Source organism: Furipterus horrens, unplaced genomic scaffold (genome assembly GCF_987537825.1).
Source record: "Furipterus horrens unplaced genomic scaffold, mFurHor1.1.pri manual_scaffold_5, whole genome shotgun sequence".
NCBI classification, from domain to species: domain Eukaryota; kingdom Metazoa; phylum Chordata; class Mammalia; order Chiroptera; family Furipteridae; genus Furipterus; species Furipterus horrens.
Window position 1 is genome coordinate 19,744,321 of NW_028327175.1, and position 19,684 is coordinate 19,764,004.

A 19,684-nucleotide genomic window follows, 5' to 3' on the forward strand; every position below is an offset into this window, starting at 1 on the left:
AAGTCCAATCTTGTCTTCCGTAGGGCCAGGATGAAGGCCACTGCCCAGACTTTCTGCTCTTTATTAAAATACAGTCCAATCCAGAATCCAGGTAGCCTAGAGTGTGTTCCCAGCTGCAGTCCATTGCTGTTCTGTGGTACTCAGGCCCTTCCTGGGGGCTGTGGGCACCTTAGCTGCTAGGGACACATGGAGAGAACAGGCAAGGGGGCCATGCAGATGCAAATCACTCCTGAGGGAGAGCTTCTTTGTTACCCTCAGATTACACTGCCTTGGGCTTGCGATGGGCTAGGGGCCCTTTCAAAAGAACCAATGAACTTCCTGGGCTTCTTCAAGCTTTGGATGGGCCCACCTCCCAACCAACCCCCTCTTTCTCCAGGCTAGACTGACAGGCCTCTTTAGTAAAGTGCTCCTCCCCACTCCCCTGAATAATTTTGACTTCTATGAGCATGTGCCTGCCTTTCCCTGCTCCAACAAGGCGATCTGATACTGGAGTGGGGAAGGGAGGAGAGTTAATCTCCTTGACAGAGCACAATGCTGTAATCCCCTAGAGAGCGACGCTGTAGCTTCCTTTTGAAGCAAGAAGGCTGATGTTCCCCATTTCATTAAGCTTAATATCTAAGTCCCTTTGCTCTTTTTCCTTCATTAGTATCTAGCACAACTCTGATGGTAACAATTTTATGTGTTTCTTAACATTCTCCTTCAATCTAGTTCCTAAATTACAAAATCATAAATATTTTCTTTCCTCCTTCTCCTCTTCCTCCTCCTCCTTCTCCTCTTCCTCCTCCTCCTTCTCCTCCTTTCCTCTTTTCCACTGAATTCTTATATAATATTCCTGAGATGGAAGTGAATGGAACTAAATACTTATTGGTAAGCAATGAGACATAAAAATGTGAACAGTTTTTTTTTTTTTTTTTCAAGATCACTGAGTGAAAGTAATGTCACTGAACATGTACACTATGCATTTACAAATATTTTAGTGTCTTTCATGAAGATCCACAAGTTAGAATCACAGCCAGGGATCAGATGTTGGAGATGTTTTTCTTTGAAAAGAACTTGAACAGGAAAATGAATTTGAGAAGCAGTGTGTCTTGTCTTTGTAGTGAAATCACTCTTCATAGTCCTGCTCCAGCTCCTCTTTTTATTTACTTATTTATTAAATTTATTTTTATTTAACTATTGTTGGTATACAATCTTATATTGGTTTTATTAGTTTCAAGTGTACAATGTAGTGATTCAACTTTTTTTTTCTTTTTCTTTCTAGTTGTATTAAAAAATGTTGATTGGTTTCTCTGTAATACATCTTTCCTGTGTACTAGCTAATAGTAGCTTGGCTTTCCCTGTGTTGCCTTTTTATGTGTGTGTTAGGTTGTACAGTTGGTTGTGGCTTGCAGTGGATCCCATGCTAGAATACACCTGTCTTCATTCACCCCTTCAATAGGGGTTAGGAGGGACTTTCTCTCAGAAGAAAATGTGGGCTTATTTGTATCCCAGGATTATATCCCACAATGAGTGATTCAACATTTTTATATCTTACAATGTGATAACTTCACTAATTCTCATAGTCACCTGTCACCATGTAATGGAACCTGATGGTGCTGAAAAATTTAGGCAGTATGCTTGAATAATTAGGTTTAGGTAAACAGGAAAAGACACTGCCATAATTCCAGAGATTGGCCTAAGTGAAGGTAGAAGATGAGAAATTACTTGGAACTCTTCTTTTGAATTCTGTAACTGAGGGCAGGGAAAAATACTGGATAAAGAAACAATTACACTAAGACTTCACACATGACGAAGAGTTACGTAGACAAAGAGAAGCAGGAGAGGGAAGAGCAGGCACATAGGCCTGTGGGGAGGAAGAATGGTGTTTTACATCAGGGACTGAATCCAGTGTGGGGGCAGCCCAGAGGCCAAGGAGGTGCGTGAGACTTGAGGTGGCTGGAGAAGGCAGTAGAATGAACATGGGAGATTCCTTGAAGTTGTGGAGCAGGGAGATAATGTGATGAGATCTGACACTTGAAAAATAAATAAATCACTCCACATAAAGGCAGGAGAACAAATTAAGAAAGAGTACTGTGTCCAAATGTAGCGCCAGGAAACTGTTGCTGTAACACAGGACAGGCATTGGAGGCCGTGGCAGAGATGAAGAGGAAGTGGTGGACTTCTGAGAGATTTTTGAAGGGACAGTTTATTAAGCTTGTGATGTTTTAGCTATAGCTATAGAATGTGGGAGGGAGAGTAATGTAACAGATAAGCCCTAGGCTTCTTTTTGATTATTTGAATTTTTGATTATACTCCTCAGTAACACTTGAATATTTAAATAACAGTTTGAAAGAGTCAAATAAAAGCTGAAAAATCTGAATAGAAGCTTTAATTCAATAAAAGCAAGTGTTGAAATCCAATCTCTAATCTTGCCTTAATCTGTTCTTTGTTTTTTTTCTAAGTTTGCAATCATGAAATATCCATAAAGTGCTACAGAAAATTACATTCATTAAATATAGACAAATTAATGTTGTTCCGTTTAGTATATGTGATTGTTCTTTTTTTATTTTAACATTTTGTAAACTAGGCTGCATCTAACGCTAGATAATTGACATTATTGTAGTAATTTTTACAGTGCTTTTCTTTTTATGTTTTCTTTTGTTTCTGAAAAGCAGTTCTTATTGGTGACATATCAGAAAATTTGGCAATTTGGACCCAGAAAATTATCAACTCATTTGAATAACAAGGAGTTGACAATAAAAATCATCAAATCTATTTGCTTAAATAGTGTGTCAAAGAAAAAAATTGAATATTAGTGGGTCTATATATTAAGGAAAATATGTTTTAAAATCTGTAATTATATTTGGGGATGTTTAAAAACTACCCATATTTCATTATTTTAAGATATGTTTGAGAATACATTTTAAACTACTTTAGTAAAAAGAAAATTAATCTATGCTTTTCTGCTGTTTGAACAACATTCAACCCGATTTAAAATATTTTAAGTAATATTTCCCCCAAAGGCCGAATTAACAGAGCTTTAGTGAGAGTGTTCTCATGTAGAAGACAGTGCAGCAATAGTCAATGCTGTTTTTCTCTGTGGCCAGAACACTTTGGATTTTATACAATTACTTTCTTTAATTTAATAGGATTGACTAATGTCTCTGTGGATGTACTATTTGTCAGGTATTGGCCTGTTTTTTTTTTTTTTTTTTTTTTTTCAATTTAATAAACAGCATTTCTGTTTTGCAGATAAGGAAACTGGGACAAAGAAAAGTGAAAGAATGAACTAATTTTCACACAGCTTCTAAGTAGCAAAGTAGTAAGAGATAAGGAAAATTTCTTGTTCGTGCACCTCACTTTTCAAGATATGGATTAGTTCCAGTGAATACTGATTTTTTTTAAACACGGTAATTTACATGTTATTCTTGAGCAGATTTTTTTCCCACTTCATTAAATTGCACCCCTCTCTTATCTATACCTTACGAACCTGTGCATAGCCTTCCACCACCCATCAGACTGCGCAGAAGACTGACAGAAAGCTGACTCCTCCCCTGGGGTCTGAATCACAGGATCCTGCTTTCTCTAGTCTCGTCCTTCCAGTGTAACTTCAGCCTCTTCCAGTGAAATCCCAACCCAGCTTATTTTAAAACAAAGAAACAAGGCAATCATACATGGAAAAATGGATCAGATTTTCACCTGCCTCCCTACGTATTTATTATCAAATCTTCTTCCATTCCTTAAGTCAATAACTTCTATATATTTACAGTTCTCAAGTGTCCAGCGTTTCACTGGTGTAGAAAATTGTTCCAAGCTGGCTTCCTCCCTCACTTAATATTTTATGAACACTTAATCTAAGGTTGTTTCCAAGTTCCATGACAACTTTTACTCTTTATTTTGCCTAGATCTTAGTAGCATTTGCCATTTGGGGTCCCTCTTTACAGAAAGAGTATTGTCATCTGACTTGTTCCCCCATATTCTCTGCTGTAATGGATGGTGCCATTGCTACAGTCTGCAATTGTTTTTTATTTGGTCTGCCTTTCAACAAGTGTAAGCCCTCTCTTATGAGTTCCCCACAAAGCTGCCAACAAGCACTATCTAAACCACATATTTGATAACACCTCCTGTTTGAAACTCGTCAGGACGCATTTCACTGGTTTAGGTTAGGAACAATGGAATCAATAGTACCATGTTTTATTTTCAATAGATGTTTGTACAAAAATATCTCACCCTACATGCTCCTTTCTTATAATGTGTCATTGACATTTATACAATACATTAAGAGATGGGTGTCTAATTTCCCTCACTATAAATATAGACTAGATATAGAGACTAACTTGTAATGACTATCATCTGGCAAAAGTAGCAGTACATGACTTCTAAGGCTGGGTGATAAAATGCAGTGCCCATCACTGGGACCCAGCACCTACCTGTAAAAATTCTTCTCCTCTGAGCTGGAGCTGAGCTATCAACTGACAGACAACATCAGCTGCCCAGCACATGAGTGTTAGAGTTTTCATTGATTTTGAGGGCTAATACCAAGTGGGGTGAATGATGAGTTGTCCCTGATAAGCCCTCCTAACATAATAGGTAAATGTTCTTATTGTTTTAAGACACTCAGGTTGTGTGTTATAATGCTATATAGATGATGGATATTATAGAAATAAATTAGTAAGCTGAAAGCATATTTTATTGCAACTAGACTACATAATATACCAACATGATTAAAATGATGTTGAGAAATTTCTGTTACCTTTCCAATAGCATTCAACCTTAGTAGCTGATATTGATTTCAGAATCTCAAATCCGAGCTGACAATAACATATGTAGCAGTGTTAGCTCTGCAATGTTTCTGTTTCCTATCCTTTAGTGTAATATATACATTATAGTTTATTGGTAATTCCATTCATGAATTGTAATCCTATCATTTCAGACCCTTAGGAGGTAATAACAGTACTGGCATTTTATTATTGTTTTTTTTGAAATTCTGTTAAGAGTAAAACATCTCCTTAAGGCCCCGGGATGTGTAGAAATGTTCTTCTCTCGGGTTGGAGTTGTGGATACAGACCTTGCTTTATAAACTTAATCTCTAAGGTCTGTGGCTGTTGCTCTCAGTGCCTTTATTACCTCTCATCTCCCCTCCACTTCACCCTCGGCTCCTCTCCCCGTGCAGTGTCTCCAGTCACACTCCGGCTGTCCATTCCTCTTTCCTTTTCCCTCTCCCAGGAGTTCAGACATTCTGGCTATACCTGTGGCAAATGGTGATGCTTTCTTTAACCATGACAGATCATTCTCAGGGGGCCAGTGAAGAGCTGTATGGCTCTAAGATTCACAGCTGCTCTATCAGTTTAAAGTTAATTGACACTATGTTGTAATACTTTTTGTCTTTTTTTTTTTTTTTCTCTCTCTCAGTAAAAGAGGTATCAGTCCTGTAATCACAATTGCATGGCAATAAAGTATTTGGACAGGGAAGCTCACAGAAAAAATGTAAAGAGTTTAATAGATCCACTACTCACGTAAGTCCTAAGTTTAAAATTTCATATAGATAGATTAGCAAATTGGAAAAAGAAAAAAATAAAATGTTGAGTTAAGTTGTATATAATGATAGCTTTGATTTCCACACAATCTAACATTTTTATTGAAAGCATTCTTATGTGTGTTTGAAATATAAATAGTCAAAGAAAACGTAATATTATGTGATAAGGTTTAGTTGCTTATATGATAAGCATAGAGCTTAGTCCAAATTTGGGGTGCACAGTAATTTATAAATTTAACCACAATTAATGCACAGCTATCAAACTTAGAGAATGTGTAAAAAGACTTGGAAATACACCTTGGCATTTTTTAAAAATTATTTTTAGTTTAATTCTATTCTATTAATTTATGTGATTTATGTTAATCAGATTACTAGGCTTTAGAGCTTATGGTAACTTGCTATGGAAAGAGAACAAATAATTTTAAACTATAAAAATATTAATGCTGGCATGTGTCTTACTGATAAATGTATTTTCTGTGGTGCCTTATACCACTAAGTCTGTCATTAACAGTCGTTTTTTACTAGAATTATTTAACACAGGTATAATAACACATCTAGTCAATCAGACATTAAAAATATAATTCTTTTTTGAAACATAAAATATCCTTGTGTGATTGGCATGACCACGACGGTGACATAGGAGGCTCTTAAGTTTTCTTCCCTCATTGACTCATTGATTATATGGGTACACACTGATTAATTCTCTTGGAGAAATTCAGAAACTAGTTGAGTAACTTCTATATATCAGGTGCCTGAGAAAATCCCAAAATAAAATATGTAGGAAAGGCCAAGATAGACTCTTGCCACAAACTTCAACCCTAGAACAAAGGCTTACAACTAGGAGAAAATCCCCAATCTGAGCTTCTCCCTGAGAAACAAACCCTTTGGACCCCACTATAGCACACCAACTTTTAAGGCTGCCACCCAAGCGATAGGCCCCATTGATCTCACTCTGAAAACCAGATGGGCTTGCTTCCAGGAATCCCCCAGTAGTATAGCAAAAAGGAAGCAGTTATTAAAAGACAGCATGTGAGCACTCCCAAAGCTGTGATCCCTGGGCTTAGCACAGAGGGAGCAGACAAACCCATCTATCTCACAGTTTTTCCCTAGAAGGGGTTTCACGGCAAGCTGCTGCCCGAAGGCCCAGCCTCTAATCAGCCTGCATTTTAGAGTTGACTAGGATGCTCCTGGCAGCCTGAAAGAGCAGGTGGCTATCCCCTGCCTTCTCCCTCCAGCTAGGTTCAACAATAAAGCCAAATCAACAGCAACTCCTTGGAGGGAGCTTGTCCCCACATCTAGAGCTCCTATGCTTATGGCTGCCACCTGAGGGACAGGCCTTCGAATGAGAGTATAAATAAATAAAGCAGAGATTAGAAACGCAATTAAAAAAAAAAAATCAATGAAGCTAAGGCCTGTTTTCTTTTGATAAGATAAAAAAATGAACAATACTTTAGGTAGGCTGAAAAACAAGAGAAAAAATAAAACAAGAAATGAAAGAGTACATGTCACAGCTAATATCACAGAAATACTGAAGATCATAAGAAGCTATGATAAATAATTACACATTAATAAATTAGCTAATCTAGAAGACATGTATTAAATTCCTTAAAATAAACAACCTATCAAGATTGAATAACAGAGAAATAAAAAATCTGAACAGACCAATTTCTAGCAAAGAAATTGAATCCGTAATCAAAAACCTTCTAAAAAACAGAAGTCCAGGATCATAAGGTTTCACTGGTTAATTTTATGAAACATTTAAAGACTTAATATCAATTACAATAGTTCCTCGCTGTACCATGGTTCACTTATCATGGCTTCACTGTGTCGTGGGATTTTTAAAAGCATATTTAATTATTTATCATGAATTTTTTGCTATATCGCAGGATTTAGTGGTACTGTATATGTAGGTTGTTAAAGTTACAAAGATTTAAGAGTGTAGAATAAATGTAAGGTTCCTACTTCATGGGGCAGGGGGAGGGCGTGGAATGTAATACCCGCGATAAGTGAGGAAATACTGTATACTCAAACTCTTTTGAAAATTTAATAGAAAGCAAAATTTGCAAACTGATTTTATGAGCAGATCCCCCTAATACTAAAGCCAGACAAAGACACTAGCAGAAAAATAAACAACACAGGCCAATAACCATGTTGAACATAAATGTTTCTCAACAAAATTAAGCAAACAATTCAACAATACATTAAAGGAATCATACATCATGACCATGTGGTATTTATTCCTGGGATGGAAGGATGGTTCGATATATGCAAATCAATAAATGTAATAAATTCTATTAACAAAGGGAACGTTGAAAATCATATGATCATCTCAATAGATGCAGAAAAATCATGTGACAAAATTTAACATATTTTCATGATAAAATCTTAGGCATAGATGAAATGTAGCTCAACATAGTGAAGACCATATGTGACAAGCTCACAACTAATGTCATACCCAAGGGTGAAAAGCTAAAAGGTTTTTTTTTTTTTTTCCTAAAATGAGAAAGAAGGCAAGAATACCCATTCTCACCACTTTTATTCAGCATAATACTATACTAAAAATTTTAGCCAGATAAATTACTCAAGAAAAAAGTGTTATTGGTGGAAGTGGAGTTTTTGCAGTATCACGAAAAAAATAATTTCCTGAGACCCACATGGGAGGATGGGGTTCCATAGAAAACATTAGAAATTATGTAAAATTAGGGGAGGATCCCCTCTTGACTTCCTGATGTCCCATTTCCATCTTTCTTGCCATGGAAAGGTCCAATTTTGTCTTCAGTCGAATAAAGGCCACTTTCCAGACTTTCTTCTCCATTTTAAAGTCCAAATTTAGTCCAGCATCTGGCTAGTCTACTGTGTGTTTCTAGCTGTAGCCCATTACCATGCTGGAGTGTTCAGGCTCCTCCTGGAGCCTAGATGTGGAGTCTGCATGGCCATGACCATGCGGCTGCTAGGGCCACACGGACATGGAAAGAATAGGTCACTGCACAATGCAAGTGCTGGTCAGTGGGGGACAGGGAGGGGAGAGAGAGGGGAAGGGGAAGGGCTGAAGAGAGGAGGGGGAGGGAAGGGGATGGGGAAGAGAGAAAGAAAGAGAGAGAGAGAGAGAGAGAGAGAGAGAGAGAGAGAGAGAGAGAGAGAGAGAGAGAGAGAGAGAGAGAGATCTTTGTTCCCCTGGGATTATATTAGTTTGGACTTGGAAAAGACCAGAAGCTTTATTCAAAATGACTAATCAACTTTCCATGTTTGTGTAGGCTTTTGATAAGTTAAAACTCCTAGTTAGATTGACAGGCCTCTTTGGTTGAGCATGGGCCCTGTGACTCCCAACAATGTGCTACCCCAGAGGAGAAAGGAAGAGTGTTAATTCCCTTGGCAAAGCAATGCTGTAATCTCCTGGGGTGTGAAGCTGTAGCTTCCTGGCTAAGCAAGCAGGCTTATGCTTCCAGTTTATTAAACTCAATGTCTAGTTCCTTATGATCCCCTTTCTTTATTAATATCTAGCTAACAAAAGGAAGAAGGCATCTAAATTATAAAGGAAGAAAATGAAGTAAAAGTATTCAAATTGAAAAAGAAGTAAAATGGTCTTTGTCTGTTTCTAATATTCTATATAGAAAACCCTTCCTTCCGTCCTTCCTTCCTTCCTTCCTTCCTTCCTTCCTTCTTTCAGGGATTATCAGAACCTTTCCTTTTATTTTTTTATAAATTTAATCCTCACCCAACGGTATTTTTTATCACTGATTTTAGAGAGAGGAAAGGAGAGAGAGAGAGAGAGAGAGAGACATCGGCTGGTTGCCTCCAGGGTACGCCTGCCCGGGGACCGGGCCCACAACCTTTCGGCATACAGGGTGGTGCTCCAGCCGGCGGAGGTCCACTCGGCCGGGGCTGGAGGCTTTTTTATTTTTTTTAGATCGACATGTTTTAATTCACCTTTAAAGCATTATTATTGAAACAGGCAATAGCACAAAATCCAGCAGTACACAACAGTGACAGAGCTGTGAAAACCAAGTCTTCTTGTCCCCCAGCTTCTCAGACTTCCGCGCACAGAGACCAGGTCCTTGTGTAGAGTCCCAGGGAAGACCCATGTGTGTGCAAGCGTCTACATTGTGACGGTGTACTCAGCACACTGCTGTGCATGTTGTTTTTCCCATTTAACAACTCTAGACCCCTGTTTCACATCAGTACATACAGGGTCTGCCTCATCTTTTTTCATGACTGCATAATATTCCATCGCATCAATAAACCTCACTCTTTAATATAGGCAAGTTTTGATTTGTTTAAAAATTTTATACCCCAGAAAGTTTTTAAAAATATTAATTGAAAAATCAAAGTAAGACTTCTAAAAAGAATGATCTCTTGCTACATGTATTCTTTCTATACCTAACTACAGGGGTTTTTTTGATAAGTGATTGCTGTTTTTGTTTCTTAATATAAAGGGATATTTCCCAAATAAAGATGTAATGTAGTACATGAAAGTTTAATGTCAATGAATTTAGCCGTAAGCATTGGATCACATATGTACAGATAACCTAGTCATTTGAAATTGTCTTGTCTGAGTTAGCCGTTTTTAGGGAGATTCATGTGTCGTTATTATTTTCATAATTGGCATTTCATGTTCACTTACCTCAGTGAATTGAGGAAGTGTATTCTATCAACTGTGCTTCATCAGTTTGTGCACCTAAAGCTGCCTTTTTTAATGCCCCACAGGGATCTAAACTGCACTGTCCAATGTGGTGGCCACTGCCAGATGTGGCTCTTTTTTTCTTTTTTTTTTTTAATACTTTATTTATTTTTAGAGAGAGGGGAAGGGAGGGAGAAAGAGAGGGAGAGAAACATCCATGTGTGGTTGTCTCTTGTGCGCCCCCAACCGGGGACTTGGCCTGCAACCCAGGCATGTGCCCTGACTAGGAATTGAACCAGTGACCATTTGGTTCACAGGCCAGTGCACAATCCATTGAGCCACACCAGCCAGGACCAGATGTGGCTCTTTTTTAAATTAATAATCCAGTCACACTAGCCATATTCCCAGTGCTCAGTAGTCAGTGCGGCTAGTGGCTACCGCATTGAACAAGGCAGGTACAGAACATGGCCATCACTGTAGAATCTTCTACCTTTCCTTCCGCTTCTTTGTCTTCTTTTTGAAATCCTTCCCATATTTCAAGTTCTACCTGAACTGTCTTCCCCTCCATGCCTTTTCTAAATTAAAGACAACTACTTTCCTTAGGTAACCCTGGCTGGTTTGGCTCAGTGGATTGAGCGTCGGCCTGCGCGCTAAGTGTCGCTGGTTCGATCTTCCAGTCAGGGCACATCAGAGAAGGAAAACTCTGATTCCAAAAAACCTCCGCTGCCTTGCGGCATACCTCTTCAGGGGAAAGGCTAAGGGAGTAAACCCCGACAGAAAATCCGGAGCCGGAGTCCCTAAGGCGGTGTGACGTTGTAGTCAACACCGGCAACTCCTGCGGCGCACCTGAAGCCAAGCTGTATTGACTCCATCTTTCCCTTGGACCCTTCAGCTGCGAAGAGAGGGGGGGTCTGCTGCATGGGCAACAGCAGACCCTCCATATCACCCTGCCCAGGCTCTGTAGCTTCAGCTTCACTGGAGAGGACACTCCAGCGTCATCGCAAGATGTCGATTCAACACGGGAGGAGACATATACCATGTCACTCCCGAGTTGGACTGCACAGCCATTCTCGGCGGTGCAGATAGACTCTTAAGAAGCTACACCATCGTCTCTCGAGACGGACGGCTGCCGACGATATAGAAAACCCTTTAAACTCCAGCAAAAAACTGTTAGAACTAAGAAACTAATTCAGAACATTTTCAGGGAATGAAATCAATATATAAAAATTGGTAGCATTGCCCTGCCCAGATAGATAAATTGGCAGAAATGTTGTCCCATGCACCAAATATTGTGGGTTTGGTTCCTAGTCAGGGTACATGCCTAGGTTGTGGGTTTGATCTCCAGTCAGGTCACATACAGAAGAAAACTGTCAATGTTTAACTGTCAATGTTTTTCTCTCATCTCTCATCTCTCTCTCTCTCTCTCTCTCTCTCTCTCTCTCTCTCTCTCTCTCTCTCTCTCTCTCTCTCTCTCTCTCTCCTCTCTCTCTCTCTCTCCTCTTATCTTTCTCAAATCAATAAAACCATGTGAAAACTCAAGTGAAGATTTAAAAAAAAAGATTGCATTTCTATACACCAACAATGAACTATTAAAAGAAAAAGTAAGAAAACAATCCTATTTTAATAGCCTCATAAAAATATAATACTTAGAAATAAACTTAACCAAAAAAGTGAAAGGTGTATATATGGAAAATGATGGTATTCATGAAAGAAATTAAGGAAAACACAAATAAGTGCAAAGCTCTCTCGTGCACATGGGTTCGTAGAATTCATATTGTTAAAATGTCCATACTACCCAATATAATCTACAACTCAATAGAATCCACATCAAAATCCCTATAGCTTTTCTTCACAGAAGTAGAAAAAATATTTCAAAGTACTTTTAAACCTCAAAAGATTCAGAATAAGTAAAACGATCTTGAGAAGAAAGTACAAAGTTGGAGACATCACTGCTTAAGTGATAATATTAAGCTATAGCAATTAAAACTGTGTGCTACTGCAAAAAAACACACAGATAAACAAAACAGGATAAAGGGTCCCAAAATAAACCCCTGCACATGTGGTCCATTAATATTCAACAAAATTCCGAGTATATACAGTAGTGAAAGGATTTTGTTTTTTGTTTTTCAATAAATTTTGGAAAAACTGTAGAGGAGCATATGTAAGAATAAAACTGAGCCCTCTTTCTTGCACCATATACAAATGTGAACTCAAAGTGGATTTGACAATAGAATATGAGACCTAAAACCATAAAATTTCTAGAAGAAAATTTAGAGTATAATCCTGACGTTGGTCTTGGCAATGACTTTTTGGATTTGACATCGAAAGCAAAGGCAATAAAATATAAAATACAAATGTGTGACCACTTCAAACTAAAAAGATTCCGCACAACAAAGGATACCATCAAGAAGAAGAAAAGGCAACCTGTACAATGGTAAAACATATATAAGCAAATCACATATCCAATAATTGGTTATTATCTAAGAACACAGACAACTAAATAGCAAAAAACAAAAAATCAAAAACTAAAACAAAACTTTTCAGATGTGATATTAATATTATGCAAATTTGCAATGACCCTCCAAAAAGAGTGTGCATGTTGCAGAATTAATTTTAAGAAATTTAAGAAATTAAATACACAATTTATGTAAAAGTTTTAGTTTGTTTCCTTATTGTAATTCAAATGATATAAACTTGGTTGGAATTAGTTTAAACTATAATGTGTATTTGTAGATATTTAGCAATAACATTTCAATTAACCCTCTTGTAGCTATTGTGGCCAGTAAGCTGGAATTACTCATGTTGCTGTGGAATCTGATAATTGTTCTGATACAAAGAAATTTCAGGCAGAAGGTTTTTATTCTTCCTCTATGATTTAGTTGTTACACAACAAACTCTGTGGTATAGCAATATATATATATATATATATATATATATTGCCTTGGCTGGTTTAGCTCAGTGGATTGAGCGTCGGCCTGCGAGCTAAGTGTCGCTGGTTCAATCTTCCAGTCAGGGCACATCAGAGAAGGAAAACTCTGATTCCAAAAAACCTCCGCTGCCTTGCGGCATACCTCTTCAGGGGAAAGGCTAAGGGAGTAAACCCCGACAGAAAATCCGGAGCCGGAGTCCCTAAGGCGGTTCGACGTTGTAGTCAACACCGACAACTCCTGCGGCGCACCTGAACCCAAGTTGTATCGACTCCGTCTTTCCCTTGGACCCTTCAGCTGCGAAGAGAGGGGGGGTCTGCTGCATGGGCAACAGCAGACCCTCCATATTACCCTGCCCAGGCTCTGTAGCTTCAGCGTCATCACAAGATGTCGATTCAACACGGGAGGAGACAGATACCATGTCACTCCCGAGTCGGATTGCACAGCCATTCTCGGCGGTGCAGATAGACTCTTAAGAAGCTACACCATCGTTTCTCGAGACGGACGGCTGCCGATGACAATGATATATATATATATATATATATATATATATAACTTTTCTTTTTTAAAAATAGTAATTACAAAAAGGCAGACCATAAAAAAATATGTGGGAAATGTTTATATAACTTAAAGAATGAGTTAACAATATACACATGCATAACACCATACCTTTGTAAAACTACTCTGATAATAAGTTTTAGTTTAGCTATTTATTCCACATGTGGCAAGTGTTGACAGAAAGTTAATTTAAAGTAAGTAGTCTTAAATCTTGATTTGAAATTGTGATGAGTTGGAATAAAATTGTTATTTTAATAATGATTTGGAAGTTTAGTTTTGAAAACTTTGCTTATGTGAAAGAAATGTATTTACATGTCATCAACATTTAAGTATGAATAGTATTCATAATAAATATGTATTTTTCAACCTTTTAGAACAGGAACTTTCTAAATATTTTCAGTACAACATACAATAAGAAAAACATTTTACTTTCTGGGTACATATAGTTTAAAATACTTGAAACAATACACCCTTACAAAATCGAATTGTTTCTGAAATATCTGTTCTATTTTATTCCATATTCCTATCTTCTTTTTTTTTCTTCATTTTTCAGCTGTTCCTTTTCTTCCTTCCCCTCCTCTACACCCAGCTACTTCTCCTCTATTACTTCCTCTCTTTCTGTTCTGCATCTATATTGATGATAACCTATGACATGAAAAATAACTACTCTAGAGATAGGTTAAAAATAATTGCAAAAGAAACGTTAGCCAATCTTCTTGACCATAGTAACACAATTGCTTAAACTCTTCAGTAAATTGGGGGAAGGATTGTGTATGTTTGTTTCTTTGTGGCTTTCAGGTTTTGAATCGCCTTGCTGTTATCACAGGCCTTTGACCTTTTTAGTTTAACATTTATGTATCTATATTAAAACATGCATATATGACAGTAATTATAGTAAATTATTTTTCTACATTATTTGAAGTAAAAAATATATAAAAATGAAGAAAGTATATTTTTCTGCCCTGCTACTCTGTTTATCTGATCCCTATTAGCTCATCACTCTCTAATAATAGATTGCTTCACTTCTTGAAACAATAAATTCAGTTTATCTTGAAATTATAACTATGCTAGAAGTTCTCATGAGAGAGACAGAGAAAGGCAGAAATAGAGACAGAGAGAGAGAGAGAGATTTTTCTTTTAATATACAGTAAATCTTCCAATTATAATTTTAATGTTTAAATCTCATCATAGTGGATAATATGGGGCCCTACTTAGCAGTGTTTTCTCCCTTTTTCTTCCTTACAGAATCTCAATGTTATTCAGTACTCTCTTCTCCCCCACAGGGCTCTGTGCTTCAATGGATGCTTATTTCTCAAATTATCTTATCTAACAGTAATTCTATTTTCTGAAAAGGAATTAATTCAAGGATGGGCTTATATACAATTCTGTTTAATTGATGTTGTTAGGGAAATTCCCGAGATTTTTCTGAGAAATTATCAATGCTCCTGACAGAGAGAGAGAAATAAATCATCCCTCCTCTTGCTAGCAACATGAATGCATCTCATAATGATTTAATTATGTTCCCAATGAAGAATAAACATTTTACTATTTTTTGTAATTAATGTGCACTTTTCTTATGATGAGTCTATTCCGTACAGAACACCACATTTATTATTAGAAATTCTTATATGTCATTTAACATTTTATCAAATAATATTGTCTAAAGAGAGTTCAAGAAATACAAAGTGTGTTTCTTTCCCAAACATCTAGATTTGATTTGTGCTTATTTTGAGGAACAATGTTTACAGGAGCTTCTTTAATGTCTAAACATTTTGTATAACTTGATACTTTAGGCTGCTGTGCAGTTGGAACTTACCCAGTCACCATGTTCTCTGTTTCAAATTGGAAAAGATGACCATGAATGTGCAAGTTAATGAAAGCATATGATATTTTATTTTATGAATTTTGAATTATATGCAAACTATATAAATTCCACTTAGCACAGTTGAGCTTGTTACTGGCCATGTTGACTTTTAAAATTAGCAAAAGCCTTTTGTCACACCTATTGGATAAAAATGTTTTGGCTTACCTGTCTTATGTTAGTACTGGCAAGAAAAAAATATCCCCAATGCCTTTTCTTTCCTTGACAGAATCTTCTCCCTTTTCAAAATACTTTCCATAGTAAGATCTTTTCTAGCTTAAATTGCTTTAAATTATGGTCTTAATTTCAGGGCTCAGAAATGCTCTCATGGAGTTTGTTCACAGTGAGAATTATTGAAATGGTATATAGGACACACATGGTTTTTGATTATCCATTTAAATTGTCATAATTATCAAGCTCTGAAAAAAGATGAATTGTTTGACTAGTACTCCAGCTGCTTCTGCCACGAAAACTCAGTATGTTACACAGGCTTCACCAGGAAAATCCATACAGGTGACAAATGCTGATGTTTGCCAACTGTTTAACACGTGTAAACTCTTTAAGCGATTCTTCCCAGTTTCAGCAGGTGTATAGCTGTGTTGTGTTTCTCAGAGGCAGAATGTATTTTAAACATTGCCTGAAAGGTTTGTCTGCTCTTGAAGCTCCTTCAGGAGTTGCCGTTCAGAACAGGGTTAATCAGGAAGAAGAATGCTGGCTCCATGCCTGAATCTTCTGTGTTGTTCCGTTCAATTAGACTCAAATACACAAAGCATGCCAGTGAGGAGAAGAAGGCAAGCATTCGGAAACTATATTAGCAGTGCCTTGGAGGTAATACAAATACAGGAATTAGGGGGAGAAATATAATAGGTCGTTATTATATATGGAAAAACATATTAGAATTAAATTTAAAAATTACATGTAATAATAAGGTCCTTACTTGTGTCCTGTTCAGCAAATTGCCTTCATCACCTTCTGTTTCATAGAGTTAATTCTCTTTCTAAACTATATATGTTGTTTGTCAATATTGTGTTTTGTACATAATTTCACCCTTACGTTTTTACAAGACAAACTGAGGTGTAAGATTTGGGCATGTCACTTAAAAAGTCAAGTCACCGGCATGATTTTATTTCTTTAAACTTAATATGCGATCTTTTCTTGTTTTCTTCATTTATTCTTTTATTTTATACTATCCTCATCAATTCTTTGTGCCTTCTATCATTTATTCTATTGTAAGATTCTAAAATTAGAAAAATAAGGCCAACATTAATGTTTATGATAAAAAAATAATTTGAAGGAAGACTGTACAAAGTACATCAATCTGTAAAAGTGTAAACATTTTGTATACTTTCTTTGGTACAAACAAGTTCAAATTTATCTTATAAATTTAATAACAAATGGCACTGTTAGGACTATAGATTAACAGTTATTCTAAATTGATGACACTTTGTCTCTTGATTTGCATTTCAAAATGTTCTTACTATGATTATAGAACAGAAGAGTGTCAACCGATTTAGTTCCCAACTAAACTTCTGTAAAATATGAGTCAGATTTCTGTGTGTTGTCTTGAAATTTATAGGCCTTATCTAGTTTTTCTTGTCCCAGTTTATATCATTCAGTATCAAAAATATAACCATGACATGGATAAAATGTTGTTGTTCATGTTTTGCAAAAAATACTATAACTTAGGAGAGTCCCTATAAAATAACATTCAGACTCTGAAGAAATGACATTTGGTATTTGATCACTCACATTAATATTGTTTTATTTTTATGTCCAAGAGTAAAATGGCAGTAATGTTGAATTACCGATGACATTTTTATTAGCAAACTGTGGACTTGAGTAGATGCTTTTACTTTACTGGACATGGTAGCAAGCTACCAGGTTAAACTAAACAATAAAGGGCTTGAACATGGGCAAAATGACCTTTTAGGCACACCCATGAGGTCCTTCGATGTAATCTAAAGTAACCACATGCGGAAGTCACTGGGCATTTTTATTGTAGAACCTCAGTAAATATATATGGAATTGAAGAGTCCAAGCAAGAGAGGAAAATCATGTGTGCAGGGGGAGAGAGGCTTGCCTCTCAACTATGAAGATAAAGTATGATTTTACAATGTGTTAGAGTCATCCATAAGTTAAAATAACCATTTATGGCACAGTATTTTAATGCAAAAACAATTTCTTCAAACATTAAAATAGCTAGTCGTTAACATTTCTAATGTTATATTAATCAGCATTAGTTTGGTGTGTTAATGTCTTCCCAAAGGTCACTGCTAGATGCAATGGTTTGGTGTTCATTAGGCTGTGAATGATAGCACATAAGGGCTTTCATACTTAATGTAATGAATACTTTTTATCATGTATAGTTCCTCAAATGTTTTGCTGTTATTTCCTGGAAATGACTTATAAGTATATGATTTTATAACTCAAAGTTGCTGTAAAGGTAATATATAGAAAATAATTCCACTTAAGTTTTATAAAATTAATTAAAATTCACAGAAGGGGTTTTTTATTATAGTAATATACAAAAAATTGATATATGTTTATTAAGACCAATTATTAACATTCCAAATAGAAAATAGAAAATCAAATTTCAGAAATGTTCATTTTTGTTATTTAATGTAATCTTATATTAAATGTATTGATATACACATTTTTATCTGTGGTCTTTAAAACTGTAAATGAGTAATCATTACGGATTATTTTTTAAAGACTCTTAAAAAATAACTTTATTAATAGTTTAAAAAGTCTCTAAAATATCTTCTGAAATAGCTGGATCCTTGTTTGTATTCTTTCTTCTCCAAGAAATATGCCTATTTTTTAATGTATGGTGTAACTTCTTACCCTTCTTATTTCATGCATTTTAGTAATTATTTTAGTTTAGAATAGCAGTCATTGATGTTATCATTGCAACTCAAGCAGGTGAAGCAAAAGTTTTGTTTTTAGTTCTATATATGATAGAACTTTACAATTTTTATTTTTTACTCTGTTTATTTAGACACAAATTTAATATCCTACAAAGTGTAATTTATTTTTTTAAACATGCTTTTTGTTTATACCTCTACTAGGAGAAAGGGATAAATATGCCTCATAGTGTAACATTTTGCAATAAAAGGTTACCACATAAAATATGGTTTTCATATATATCTCTTGGTACCTACTAAATAGTTGTTTTAACACTAGCATTTTTCTTACACCCTACTTTAATGATACTATATATCTTTTTCATTTAATTTAATTAGTGGTATTAAACATAAAATCCCCTAATGAACAGTTTGTTGAATAACCATTAAATTAAAAAAGAAATAGTCATTAAAATAATTAAGAAAACTACAGTTATTCTTCATAAACTCTCTACAGTTGGTGTTTAATAATATCCCACCCTACAGGAACAAGTTGGAGAAAAAAGATGTTGTTCTGTTCAAAATTATATTCTGATTTATAAGCCAACATCACTATAGTAAAGTGGGGATTTTCCTCCTTTTTGTTAATTTTCAGATAATTCTACTATCTGCTGATATAACTTAAATAGGTACTAAAATAAAATACAATGAAAGTCTATAGATGAAATTTTTGTTTTCATGAAATGAGTTCTGTTTCTATATATAGTTTCCCAGTATTATCGAGGCCATTATCTTGAGGATATAATCTAATTTTTCCATATTCCATGCACATTACAACTCCAGTCACATGATTTGGCATTGTTATTTGACAACAATAAAAGAATACACTAATCTGACCATTTCAGTGTGATTTATTGTCATTGCCCCATCTTATTTATTAATAAATCTAAGAAAGAGAGTCAGTTAGCATTCCACCTATTTCTTACAACAGATTGCAGAAAGTAAAGAAAATGTATAAATTGCTTTGTGTTGTTTCCTAAGAATCATCTTGGCTGTTAAAGAATTGTAAACCTCGCTTTTGCGACAATAGTTTGTAAACCAAAGGTAGTTTGATATTCTCATTTACTAAAAAATGAGAACATCAACAGAACAAGAATATTGGAAAAGTAAAGATAACATTAATATGTATTGTACTGTATCAAAAAGGTACCCCAAATAAACTTCCTTTACTAGTCACTCAGCGATTTGCCTTTTGCTTTTGAAAAGTATGGAATAAAAAGGAGCGTTAGTTCATTTGTCTTCAATTTTTTATGTGTATTTGTGTGTGTATTTTTGCATATATTCATATTAAGAGACTGAGTT